The sequence below is a fragment of the Fundulus heteroclitus genome, unplaced genomic scaffold, assembly GCF_011125445.2.
Source record: "Fundulus heteroclitus isolate FHET01 unplaced genomic scaffold, MU-UCD_Fhet_4.1 scaffold_77, whole genome shotgun sequence".
Lineage (NCBI taxonomy): Eukaryota > Metazoa > Chordata > Actinopteri > Cyprinodontiformes > Fundulidae > Fundulus > Fundulus heteroclitus.
Window position 1 is genome coordinate 1,246,977 of NW_023397219.1, and position 14,177 is coordinate 1,261,153.

At 45.7% G+C, this 14,177-nt stretch overlaps 1 long non-coding RNA gene across 1 annotated transcript; it reads left to right on the forward strand.

The window, feature by feature from the left end:
* Positions 1-842: 842 nt before the first annotated feature.
* On the forward strand, positions 843-12,978 carry LOC118561960. The gene is made up of 3 exons (XR_004930387.1): positions 843-873; positions 2,642-2,860; positions 12,870-12,978. It is a non-coding gene; the product is annotated as an uncharacterized LOC118561960 (long non-coding RNA).
* Positions 12,979-14,177: the final 1,199 nt, after the last annotated feature.

Sequence of the window (14,177 nt, forward strand, 5' to 3'; positions counted from 1 at the left end):
TTGACAATATATCTAATCGGAACTTCATTTATAGGTTCATAGCAAATTAGAATTTTCCAAATGTATGAAAACTCTCCCCTCCTTTAAAACGTGACACATGCAGGCTGTCACGCGATGCGTTCTATTGGATCACCAGCACGAAAGCGCGACGGGTAGCCTATTAGTTTTTTTTCTTTTAATCTGTTATAGCATGCTTCCTTGCCTCCCCAAGTGTAGATGGCAGAAAATAGTGAATAAAAAATGTAATGAACGTACTTTAATCCGTCCCTGATTGCAGAGTTGAATTAAATTCCTTTTTTACTACCTCTACAATATTTTTTGCTACCAACACAAAATCGAGACACAGCCTATTTTGGGGGGAGCGGCGGTTTCACAGCACTGATCCATGTATGATGGCCAACTAAATTTTATTCCACTTAGTTGAATGTGTAACTGTGACTTTGTCTTGACTAAAGGCTCCCACATACTCGGGCATACTGTGCACATACTGTGAGCCTCACGGACTCTGTGCTGAATCTCCATAGCCCCATTTACACTACACTTTTTTAGCCGAGCCGAGACCAGTCTGAGCTTGGATCAGTTAACCAAGCTGAGACGACCATTTACACACCACACTATCCCGGTTCCTTGGTTGCTCCTAGCCTCCTGACGATCTGCGGTACTGCTGCTCTCTTGGATTGAAGGCGGGACCGAGCAAATCAAAATGGCGGCGCCCGTAACATTCAGGATGTTATGGTTAGACAGAGTCGGCTTTTGGGACGTGGATAAGACAAACGGACGTCTAATAAGGATTTACAGATGCAGGAAACAACGACAGACACTGAGGTTCATCACACTGCTAAGTAGAATCATCTCTGGAAATCGTGTGGCACGGTAAGGAAGCTAGTATTATTATGAATGTCTGAAATTTGTCTGAATGGAGTGTGAATCGGGACGTGCAGCTAGACACGGCGGAAAAAACGCGGACAGTCAGCTGACTTTGGTGAATCAGCATAGAGTCCGAGCAGCTCACAGTATGCGCACAGTACGGCCGAGTATGCGAGAGCCTTTAGGCAGGCTGCGCCTGGAGTACGCACTAGAAACAATAAACCTACTAAGTTAATTCACAATAAAAATCATGTTTATTTTGGCCTTATTTTAGAAACAGGGCAGTGTAGTCCAACTACACTGGATACAGAGCAATGAATAGCTCTCTCTCTCAGGAGAGAACTATGTAGTGAAGGGCGGAGAGAAATTGCACACCTGGGAAGAATATTTAGTGTGCCTTATAATCCAATGTGCCTAATATGTGGACAAAGACACACATAGACACGTTCATTCACGATGCGCCTTATTCTCTGGTGCGCCTTATGGTCCGAAAAATACAATAAGTTGATCCTTCCCTGTAACTGATTCTTGGGCAGCCTCTGTCATTTATTCACCTGATCCACAAAGGGTGCCTCTGCTATCTTTTGGTTAAAATTGGTAATATAAAAACCATGAATAATGTTGTCTGGATTGTTCTATTTCTATAAAAAAATATGTATTTTGTACTTTTATTTCTTTTGCTTTCGTTCCAAATGTTAAAAAAAAAAAAAAAACGGTCAGTGAACATTATCTTTTTTTTTACCCTGTTTAAGTAAAAAATAAGTATCGATAATGGTACCAATAAAACACCAGATTGATAAGGAGTATATTTAAGAGTAGTAGTATTGATAAATCCTTAACGATACCCATCCCTACCTTAGTGTGTTACTTGCTTTTAGAAGGAGGAGCAGCAGGAGGTGAAACATAAGCAACAATGCCAGGCTCAGGAATGTACTCCTCTCTGTTCTTCTGCAGCGCTGGGTTTGACTTCAAGTTGTACCAGCCCCAGTGAATCAGTCCCAGGCTTGGTCCCATCACAATCAGGACTTTGTAGTTCCTCCAAAACTCTCGAAGACCCATTACTGATACAAAGCAAGCTGAACAAAGCAAACAAAAGCTTACTTTTAGCTAATTCAATCATGAAACATGTCATCTCAAGGCACTTTACAAAGTCAAGTTCAATCATATTATACAGATTGGGTCAGATTATACAGATTGGTGAAAAATGTCCTATATAAGGAAACCAGTTGATTGCATCAAAGTCCCGACAAGCAGCATTCACTCCTGGGGAACCGTAGAGCCACAGGGAGAGTCGTCTGCATTGTACATGGCTTTGCTGCAATCCCTCATACTGAGCAAGCATGAAGCGACAGTGGGAAGAAAAACCACCCATTAGCGGGAAGGAAAAACCTCCGGCAGAACCGGGCTCAGTATGAACGGTCATCTGCCTCGACCGACTGGGGTTACAGAAGACAGAACAGAGACACAACAAGACAGACAAAAAAGGATCAAGGAATAATTATGCACAGATGCATTAACGCTGACACAAAGCATCATGCATTAAAAAACATAACATTTGTGATTGCAACATATATATAGTGGGCTGTGAAACAGCAAAATAGGACAGTACATATTGTTTAAACAAACACTGGAGTTGGTCTGACTCAACACTGTTGAGTCAGACCACTGCCCTAACCATACAAAGGTTTCTGTGAGAGTAAAACTTTTATTAGGGAAGGGGCAATATGGTTGTTATGGTGGCTTGTCTTAGTGCCATTGTGTTGCTCTGTGATAGGTGTACCACAACTCTAACTCATTGATCATGGAGCCAAGTGGCATGACCAAGAGTGTAACGCTGTCTTCAGACCAAGCACGCGACACGCATCAAAATGCGCCACAGGACCTCTCAACTTGCTGAGACGCAAGTCCATCACAGACCTGAAAACCACATGAAAACCAGACGCTCAAATCACACTTGGTCTGAATTTCCCATAAGATTGCTCCGCCCACGCAGGTATGTACCCCAGGCTAATCTAACTTCACAACAACAAAGAAGTTGCAATGGCAGTGATAGTGAAACTCAAAGTGTCAACAAAGGCATCTGGTAAGGCAAATTTGCCTTATCTACCAACATTAAAGACAAAACAGGTGAAAAAAAAAAGTTTCAAATGAGTTGTACATCAAGTCAGTGAAGTTATGTCAAGGTAATCACAGATAAATGTACATTACAGTCCAAGTTTAAATACTCCACTTAAAATGTAAATTACTCCAAAGTATCAGATTACTCGTTAAACTGGTCTAAATCTACGGTACTGTCAATTAATTGCTCTCTCGAAAACTCCCTAAATTTACAAATGCAATCAGGAAATATTAAATATTTAGGTATTACTGTGTCGAATAAATTAACAGATTTACTTAAACTTAACCATGCCCCACTTTTAAACAGGATAGAAGAGGACCTTGAAAGATGGAAATCGCTTCCAATCACACTTATGGGTAGGGTAGCTTCAATAAAAATGATGGTCCTACCTAGAATTAATTATTTATTTTCAATGGTCCCCAATAAACCATCATCTGACTGGTTTAAATCTCTAGACTCTGCCATTTCTAGATTTCTTTGGAAAGATAAACCCCCACGTATTAGCTTAAAGACAATACAGAAGACTAAAGACAGGGGAGGATTAGATTTGCCTAACTTCCATAACTATTACTTAGCAAATAGGCTACAATACATCTCTAAATGGATAAAAAATAGTCTTTTAGATGAGCCTTGGTTAGATATAGAACAGGAAATGTGCAATAATATCATGATTTCAGATCTGCCGTTTATAAGCTCAAATATAAAACGGCATACATGCTTCAAATATATCAACATTAGTTCTACTCTGACAGCATGGTGGGAGTTCCTCAAAATGACAAAGTCATCCCTTATCCCATGCAGTCGTACACCTATCTGGAATAACCCTGATATCCTACAAAATAATAAAATGATAAATTTTACATACTGGAAGAATAAAGGTATTAAATATCTGGAACATCTACTTGACGGAACCGAGTTCATCAATTTTGCTAAACTAAATATGCAATATGGCATTAGTAAAAATAAATTCTTGGAATATGAACAACTTAAATCTATAATTAAAAATAAATATAAGCATATTAATGGTGGTTTACAAGTCCCAACTAATATAATAGAGTTCTTAGATTTAACCCCCCCCAAACTACTGTCTAAATCATACAGGACACTGACTAAAATAGATGATTCGATATCTCTTCCTATAATGAAGTGGGAAAAAGATTTATCTGGCACCTTTGAACAAAATTTCTGGGCTCAGACATGTCTAAGAACTTTCAAATTGACTAGAAACACCAACTTACAACTAATACAATACAAAATCCTTCACAGAGTACATTACACAGGACAAAGATTATTCAAGATGGGTCTGGCACAATCTAATATCTGCCCACACTGCATAGGCAATCATCCTGATAATTATTTTCATGCGTTATGGTTATGCACACCAGTCCAGAGGTTCTGGACACAGATATGTAAGGACTTATCAAGGTGCTTGAGCTGTAAGATTACACCATCCCCATCAGTTTGCCTGCTCGGTAATTTTGAGGAAAGTCCTCTGAAAAAAGAAATAGTTTACATGGTTTTTACTGCTTTATGCATCGCAAAGAAAACTATCCTCATGAATTGGAAAAGTAAACAAAATCTCAGTATCAATCAGTATAGAGACCTTTTGTTGGATCATATTAATCTAGAGACAGCATCTGCTTCCACATCTGATTGGTCTTTTTGGGCTCCTCTGATCAACACCATCACTTAGTGGAATAGGGGGGCGGTGGGTTGCTTCCTGCAGGGCGCAGTGGCTGGATGGAGGGGTACCTGGGGCCCTGGGGGCACTTGGAGTAGGGCGCCTGGTGGATCCGGCTCCGGGGTCTGTTGCCCCCATCTGGGAGGAGTTTGGGAGGCCTACGGGTGGCCTACAGCAGCCGCTTGCGGCGCTCTTTGGGAGCTGCGTGTTGACGGACGTGGGTTACTGACCTGGTAGCTGTGCTGCCGCTGGGTGGGGCCGGGGTGGGTCTGGGGGTCTGGGGTCCCTGGGGCGCGCCGCCCTCGGGCGCGGGCCCCGGCGGGGCCTCGGGGGTTCCGGTTCCGGGGGGTGTGCCGCTTTTGGTGTGGGCCGGCGCGCGCCCGGGTGTCCGCCCCTGCACGGGGCCTCTGGTGCGCTGGGGGGCCTCGGGGCCCGTTGAGCTGGTAGGGGGGCATGGTCATTAACACCTCTGGGCAGATGCTCTTCTCCTTTATTGGAAAGGCACTCTGCCAGTGGGGGGAGGGGGAAAGGAGGGGGAGTAGGGATCTACCCAGCCTGGATGTCTACTGTCGAATGTATGGTGAGTTGTTTGAACGTTAATGTTGGGGAGGGATTAAATCCACGGGTGGGGGGGGGGTTGGGGGGGGTTGACGTTCTGGTGGGCTTGTGTCCGGCCCCCTGTCCCGGTCCTGGTCCGTGTCGTCTTCCGGTGCGGGTTTCACCTGGGGGGTGGGGTTGGGGTGGCTCGTGCGGGCCGGCTGGCCAGGGTCCCCCCCTCTTATTATTATTATTATTATTATTATTATTATTATTATTATTATTTATTTATTTATGTATTTATGTATTTATTTATTTATTAATTTTATTTATTTAGTTTAAGTAGGCTTGGTGGGTGGGCTGGGGGGGGCTTAGGTGTTGGTCCTGGTGGGTGGTTGGCTGGCGGGCCCTGCGGCCTCTCCCTGGCCCCCGGGCTACGGTGGTGCCGCTGGCGAGGCCCCCTTCTCTAGGTGGGGCTTTCGGGGAGCGGGGGTGCCTATTGGAGTCAGTAGGGGAGCTGGCTCCCTGGGTTGGCTTCCCAGTCATTTGCTCCCCATCCCCGGACTCCTCCCTCTGCCTGCTCCATCACGCCGCCACACATGTAGGTCATGAGGGAGGGGGCGTTACTGGAGGTTGCCACTTTCTGGTGACGCCCCTCTCCCCAATTTTATTTTGCATCTTAGACACTTTCACTTCAAACATTTTTCACATCACACACTCATATAGGCCATGGTAGGGGGGGGGGGGTGGGGGGAAGACGTCTGGGAGGGGGCTTATGTTGTGTGGGCCTCACCTCGGACGGCTCCCTTCACCTCCTCTCCCACTTAGACATTGAGGGTTCTGGGCAGTCACACGGAGGGGGTGCGCTGGCAACAGCTTCCTTCCGAAAGGGGGGTGGGCTGTGCCGTGCATCCCCTTCGGCGCTCCCAGTTTTTAAACGCACTTGAGAACAACATGCAACAACACAACATTTGAGCAGGCGTAGGGAGGGTCGGGGTCTTCTGCACACCCCCGTTCTCCGATGGAGGCAAGGAGTCTGGGGCCTGGAGGAGGTGCGGGCCACTGTGTCCGGGGTCTTGGCGGGGGGCTGCGGTGTGCAGTCAGCGGCCTGCCAGGTCTGGGGCTGATGCCTCCGCTCCCCCCAGGGGACGGGGGGCAGGGATGGCAAGGGCAAGGTGGGGGGAGGGAGTGGGTTTATTAGGTATTTAGGGGGAGGGGGGGGCTCTGGCCGGGTGGCTCGTGCGGCTCGACCAGACGCCCCCCGGTCCGGGGGGCGTCTGGTCGGGGGCCGGGGCCGGGGGTCGGGCACAAGCAGTCTTATAGTCGATTTGGGGTGACCCTCCCCCCTTTGGTCAGTGTTGGATGTGAGTGTTATGTGGGAATGTGTGTACAGCGTCTTTTTTTTTTTTTTTTTTTTTTTTTTTGTGTGTGGCGAGTGGGGCACAAGGGAGGGATGGGGTGAATGAGTTTTTTTTTTTTTTTTTTTTTTTTTTCCAGGTATGGGTGTGGTCCGCTCCCTCTCCCAAGAACATCTCAAGTCTCCGATAGGTGCGGAGCCCATCCCCCCACGTCCTGCCCTCCTCCACTTCGTTGGCGGGCGCCTTGGCCCCCTGGCGCATTAGTTGGCTTCGGGTTTGGGGCGGGTTCCCGGGCGTGCGCCGGCCCGCTCCTGGCGGCCTCTTCGCGGGGCCTGGCCCCCCGGGGGGCGGCCGGGGCCCTCGTCGCGGGGGCGGGGCGCCCCTGGGGCCTCTGGCCCTCAGGGCCCATGGCCGGGACCACTTCAGCGGGGCTGGCTGCCGGCGGAGCCCACGGGCTCGTCTCCGCGGCTCTTGAGGGCGTCGGCATTGCGGTGGCTGGGGGATTTCCTCGGGGTCGTCTCTGCTCCTTCCTTGGGGGGGGGGGGTTGCAGATATCCTGTGTCGGCCCCTCCTGGGCGACCTGCTTTAGGGACCCCTTTGGGAGTCCGGGGCTACGGGTCCCCTGACGCCTGCCTCTGTGCTCGGGGAAGGTGGCTCTTTGGTTCTCCACAATCACTATCAAGCTATTTCTGGATAATCTTCACCTAAACTAGTGCACTTTCACATCTCCCACTGGTGCTGGGTCCCAGGTATTAAGTGTTCACTTATATACAGTAATCTTATAATTTATTTATTTATTTATTTATTTATGTTGTGTCACTTTCTTTTTTCAAATATCACATTACACATGTCAGCTTACATAATAATATATATGATTTAGCAATGGCATCTAGGTGTTATTCGAGTGTATCTGTTGCTTTATGTCTATTGGTTGTGCTGTTCTTTTTGTGTCTCTTTCCAGGTGATGGAGCAGACAGAGGACATTTTATCATTCTCTTCCTTTTATCTCCTCTTTCTTTCACCTCTACTCTTTTTCTTTTCTTTCACTTTTTGTTCTTCCTTTACTCTCCCATTGTCATGTCCATATAATTTGAAATTCTCCTTGCAGGAATCATAATAAAGCTATTTAAAAGCATAAATCAAGTGGAGCACTATGGCGAAAGCTGTTTGCTCCACTTGTAAAAGCAAAATCTGTCGAGCTCCATCTGGCATTGAGATATCAATTCCTATTGCCATAGTGCTAGACAGGACACTGGGGAAAAAAAAAAAAAAAAAATGTAAATTAGTAAGTTAAAATAGTTACTGCAGACAGCAGTAGATGTTTTTATGCTGCCATTCGGCTATTCAATTCAATTCAATTTTATTTATATAGCGCCAAATCATGAAACATGTCATCTCAAGGCACTTTACAAAATCAAGTTCAATCATATTAAACAGATTGGGTAAGATTATACAATCCATAACATAAACAGTGAAAGTCTACATTAGGAGTGCAAATCTTACATTATACTTCCCATTAAACACTTAGAGTCCTGTTAACTATTCATAGCTGGCTAAGACTCAACTTAAGCAACCAGAAGTTGAAATATAAATATATCAAAACACATTAAACACAGTACAACTAGCATCAAGCATTACCCTTTAATTTAACCACATTACCGTTTAATTTAACCACTAAGCATACAACATAACTATGAACAGTAGGCTACAATGGACCATGTGTCCTTCTCAAACTAATCTTTCATAAATGTAAACTTACTTTTATGTAGAAAAACTTGATATTTTCCATTAAAATTATGAGGCCTAAAAAAAGAAAAAGAAAAAACTTGTAGCTTGTGTTACACCGTATTTTTATTTTTGTGTGTGTCCTGTCTGACAATGTGCCACTAAGAATTGTGGTCTTAATGCCAAAAAAATTTTACTTTCATAAGTGGAGCCTCACTGCTTTCGCCATAGTGATCCGCTTGATTTATATATGCAAGAAGCTTTATTAGATTTTACTGGGCTGCACAGTACAGTAGAAGGTCCTGGGTTCATGTCCTGGGTCCTGGGTCTTTCTGCATGTTTGCATGTTCTCCCTGTGCATGCGTGGCCTCTCCAGTTACTACGGCTTCCTCCCTCAGTCCAAAAACATGACTGTTAGGTTAATTGGCCTCTCTAAATTGGCCTTAGGTGTGAGTGTGTGCGAGAATGCTTGTTTGTCCTGTTTGTCTCTGTGTTGCCCTGCAATAGACTGGCGACCTGTCCAGGGTGTACCCCGCCTCTCGCCCAGTGACAGCTGGAGATGGGCACCATCACCCCTCGCAACCCCACAAGGGATAGACGTGTTAGAAAATGGATGGATGGATGCTAGGACCATTTCATTTTCAATGGACACTGAAATGGGAAGGTAAAATAAGAAACAGAGGAGAAAAGGGAGAAAATGTGAAAGACAAAAGAGGAGAGGAACGGAAGAGAGAGCAAGATAGCATTCTCTGAGTCTGCTTTTTCACCTGCAAAGAGAGATATAAAAAGAACAGCAAAACCAACTGATGGTTGCCACCAGGGGTGAGGCATACACAATCAGTCCCCCCCCCCATGTGTGTTGTCAGAATGTTATAAATGAATAACCTTCTGACTTATACCTTATCCATTTTGAGATGTATTGTAGCCTATTTGCTAGGAAGTAGTGATGAAAGTAAGGCAGATCTAGCGCCCTTTATTTTTAGTCTTCTGTAGGATTTTTAAGAAGATGTGCATCTTCCATCCATTTTCTAACCCGCTTAATCCCTCATGGGGTCGCGGGGGTTGCTGGAGCCCATCTCCAGCATTCACTGGGCGAGAAGCGGGGTACACCCTGGACAGGTCGCTAGTCTGTCGCAGGGCAACACAGAGACAGACAGGACAAACAGGACAAACAACCATTCACGCACACACTCACACCTAAGGCCAATTTAGAGAGGCCATGTTTTTGGACTGTGGGAGGAAGCCGGAGTACATGGAGAGAACCCACGCATGCACAGGGAGAACATGCAAACTCTATGCAGAAAGACCCTCTAAAACACCCCCAAAGTGGCTCAATAATATTTAGATCTGGTGACTGTGCAGGCCATGGGAGATGTTCAACTTCACTTTCATGTTCATCAAACCAATCTTTCACCAGTCTTGCTGTCTGTATTGGTGCATTGTCATCCTGATGCACGGCACCTCCTTCAGGATACAATGTTTGAACCATTGGATGCACATGGTCCTCCAGAATGGTTTGGTAGTCCTTGGCAGTGACGCGCCCATCTAGCACAAGTATGGGGCCAAGGGAATGCCATGATATGGCAGCCCAGACCATCACTGATCCACCCCCATGCTTCACTCTGGGCATGCAACAGTCTGGATGGTACGCTTCTTTGGGGCTTCTCCACACCGTAACTCTACCGGATGTGGGGAAAACAGTAAAGGTGGACTCATCAGAGAAAAATACGTGTTTCAAATTGTCCACAGCCCAAGATTTGTGCTCCTTGCACCACTGAAACCGACGTTTGGCATTGGCACGAGAGACCAAAGATTTGGCTATAGCAGCCTAGCCGTGGATATTTACCCTGTGGAGCTCCCGACGGACAGTTTTGGTGGACACAGGAGAGTTGAGGTGCACATTTAATTCTGCCGTGATTTGGGGAGCCATGGTTTTATGTTTTTTGGATACAATCCGGGTTAGCACCCGAACATCCCTTTCAGACAGCTTCCTCTTGCGTCCACAGTTAATCCTGTTGGATGTGGTTCATCCTTTTTGGTGGTATGCTGACATTACCCTGGATACCGTGGCTCTTGATACATCACAAAGACTTGCTGTCTTGGTCACAGGTGCGCCAGCAGGACGTTCACCAACAATTTGTCCTCTTTTGAACTCTGGTATGTCACCCATAACGTTGTGTGCATTGCAATATTTTGAGCAAAACTCTGCTCTTACCCTGCTTATTGGACCTTCACACTCTGCTCTTATTGGTTCAATGTGCAATTAATGAAGATTGGCCATGAAACCTCCCACATTAAAATGAGAGGTGTTTCAGTTTCATTTTCCAACCTCTGTATATGCATTGTGAAAATGTTTTTAGTGAAAGTGTCTAAAATGCATAATAAAATTGGGGTGAGGGACGTCATCAGAAAGTGGCAACCTCCAGTAACGCCCCCCTCCCAAGGTCCTACATGTGTGGCAGCATGATGGAGCAGGCAGAAGGAGGACTACGGGGAGGGGGAGAAAACGACTGGTGAGCCTGCTGCACTCCCAGGGAGCCAGCTTCCCGAGAGCCTACCCAGAGATGGGGGCCCCGCCAGCCGCACCACCGTAGCCCGGGGGCCAGTGATAGGCGGCAGGACCCGCGAGCCAACCACCATCAGGACCAACAATTCCACCCCCCCCAACACACCCACCAAACCTTCTGAAAATAAAAGGAAAGGGGGGGACCCCGGCCAGCTAGCCCGTGCAAGCCATCCAGATGGGGATCAACCCACTCCGGGGGACAGCACGGACCAGGACCGAGATAGGGGTCCGGACACAGAGCCCTCCAAACGTCCACATCCACCACCCCACTCATAGATGTAATCCCACCCCAACACTAACATTTAAACAACTCACCATACATACCACAATAGTCATCCAGGCTGGGTTAGTCCCCACTCCCCCTCCCTCCCCTCACCCCACTAGCAGAATGTCAACCCAAAGATGGGGGAGAGCATCTGCCATGAGATGTTATTGTCCATCCCCCCCCTACCAGCTCAACAGGCCCCAAGGCCTCCCAGCACACCAGAGGCCCCGTGCCGGGGCTGATACCCGGGCGCACACCGGCCCAGACCCCAAGCGGCATACCCCACAGGTACCGAACCCCCCAAGGCCCCGCCTGGGCCCCCGCCCGAGGGCGGCACACCTCAGGGACCCCGGGCCCCCAGACCCACCCAGCGGCAGCACAGCTACCAGGTCAGAATCCCACATCCGTCACTACGGAACCCCACGAGAGCGCCACAAGCGGGAGCTGTTGGCCACCCCAAGGCCTTCCAAACCCCACCCAGATGAGGGCAACAGACCCCGGGGTCAGACCCACCGGGGGCCCCACCTCAGGGGGGCCCCAGAGCTCCAGGACCCAGAGACCCCCCCAGCCATCCCCAGCGCCCCTACAGCCCCCCATTCCACTAAGTGATGGAGCCGATTAAAGGAGCCCAGAGAGATCGATCTGATGCGGATGCTGTCTCAAGATTAATATGATCTAACAAAAGATCTCTATACTGATTAATACTGAGATTTTCCTTACTTTTCCAATTCATGAGGATAGTTTTCTTTGCGATACATAAGGCAGTGAAAACCATGTAAACTATTTTTTTTCCAGAGGGCTTTCCTCAAAGTTACCCAGCAAGCAAACTGATGGGGAAGGTGAAATTTTACAACTCAGGCACTTTGATAAGTTCTTGCATATCTGTGCCCAGAACCTCTGGACAGGTGTGCATAACCATAACACATGAATATATTTATCAGGATGATTGCCTATGCAGTGTGGACAGATATTAGATTGTGCGAAACCCATCTTGAATAATCTTTGACGTGTATAGTGTACTCTGAATTTGAAAGTTCTTAGACATATCTGAGTCCAGATGTTTTGTTCAAAGCCAATTGATAAATCCTCTTTCCATTTCATAATAGGAAGAGATATTGAATCATCTAGTTTAGTCAGTGTCCTGTATGATTTAGACAGTAGTTGGGTGGGGGGGTTAAATCTAGAAAGTCTAATATATTAGTTGGGATTTGTAAAACTCCTTCAATATGCTTAAATTTATTTCTAATTATAGATTTGATTTGTTCATATTCTAAGAATCTATTTTTACTAATGCCATATTGCATATTTAATTTGGTAAAAGTGATAAACTCGGTTCCGTCAAGTAAATGTTCCAGGTATTCAATACCTTTATTCTTCCGAAATGTAAAGTTTATCATATTATTATTTTGTAGGATGTCAGGGTTATTCCAGATGGGTGTACTACTGCATAGGATAAGGGATGACTTCGTCATTTTAAGAAACTCCCACCATGCTGTCAAAGTAAAGCTAATGTTAATATTTTTAAAGCATGTATGACATGCTAATATTTTTAAAGATTTCTGCTGGAAATCCATTTGGACCTGGAGCCTTTTTATTGGGCATGCTTTTGAGAGCTTTCTGAATTTCAGCTATTGTCAGTGGTGAATCCAGGGTCATAGTTTGACTATCTGATCATTTAAGAAGTGTTATTGGGTTTATCTGCTATGTGTATAAGGATCTGTAGAAATCTCACAAGCTGTTTATATTTTCAGGGTCATATAATGCATTCCCAGTTGAGTCTGTGTTATAAGAATTATTATTCTGAAGTCACTATGGCCTCACACCACTCGGACAGAGGAGGCCTGGAGACCTGATGTCTGTGTATGAGATCCACTGTTTTCTGATTGCAAGGCCAAATGCTGCAGCTGCTGAGGGATACTGATTGTTTACGATAGACTGTCTTTGTTTTGTCTCATGGGAAGGCCACGGTGCAGTATTAGGGGAAGCCCGAAAAGCGAGGCAGACAGAGACAGGGCAGACAGAGACTGCAGCGGAACCGAAGGGTGCGATTACTTTCCAACTATGTGAATCTCTGCTCTGTTTCTCAATAAAAGTGCTGGAACGTTATACCACCGTCTCGTCATTTAGTAAAGATGGGAACTCAGTTACTATTGTTTAATATTCCACCCAAACCTCCCATAACAGTCTGTAACTGCAAATATATTTGTTTTTTCTTTACTTATTTTTAGCTGCTTAACTAAGAAGCTTCCTGACTTATTGCCATGTTTAAAGTTTTCTATTCGAAATCTTTGTAATAAAAATAAAATTTTTGCTACACCGAATTTTGTGACTCTGGGAGGTGCTGTTGCGTTTTCATAGCGTGACTTGGCCTAAAGTAGAATATGTTACACCAAAAGTTACACCAGCAATCCGAACATAAAAATGTTAAAGTCCGGTCCCAGGTTTTTGTCAAAAAAAAAGTTCTTGTGCCATTATGATTATTATAGAAATATAGACATCACGTGACAGGTGCTACCATATATTGTGACTGCACTGTAGTGTAAAATAATACCCAAACTGTTTCTGGTGGCCTACTTCATAAATTAAATAAAAAGTAATAAGTAACCTGTGACACAATGTTTATTGTTAGTAGTAGTTTAGAAGGTCAGGGAAGTTTTTGACAAAAACCTGGCACCGGACATTAACATTTTTATGTTCGCATTGCTGACGTAACTTTTTAGGGTTAGGGTTAAGTCATAGCTTAACTTTAGGATGAGTTAAGCTATGATAACTCAATAGCACCTCACAGAATAAAACACAGTCACAAAATACGGTGGTCACAGAATATGGTGTAACACCGGATTGCAGGTATCTGAATAAGTGAGCTGTAGATTTAATTTAATAACCTAGTGAGCCTGCAGCCATTTTGAACACCATATTCAGTACTACAGGTTTTCCACCAAACATAACGTCATACATCATTCCGAAATGTTCAGGACAAGACAAGCAACAAAGCAGATTACCGGTAGTCTCACCTTCAGAAATCAGGTGCTGCTGGTCTCCTCTGTCACTACCCGATC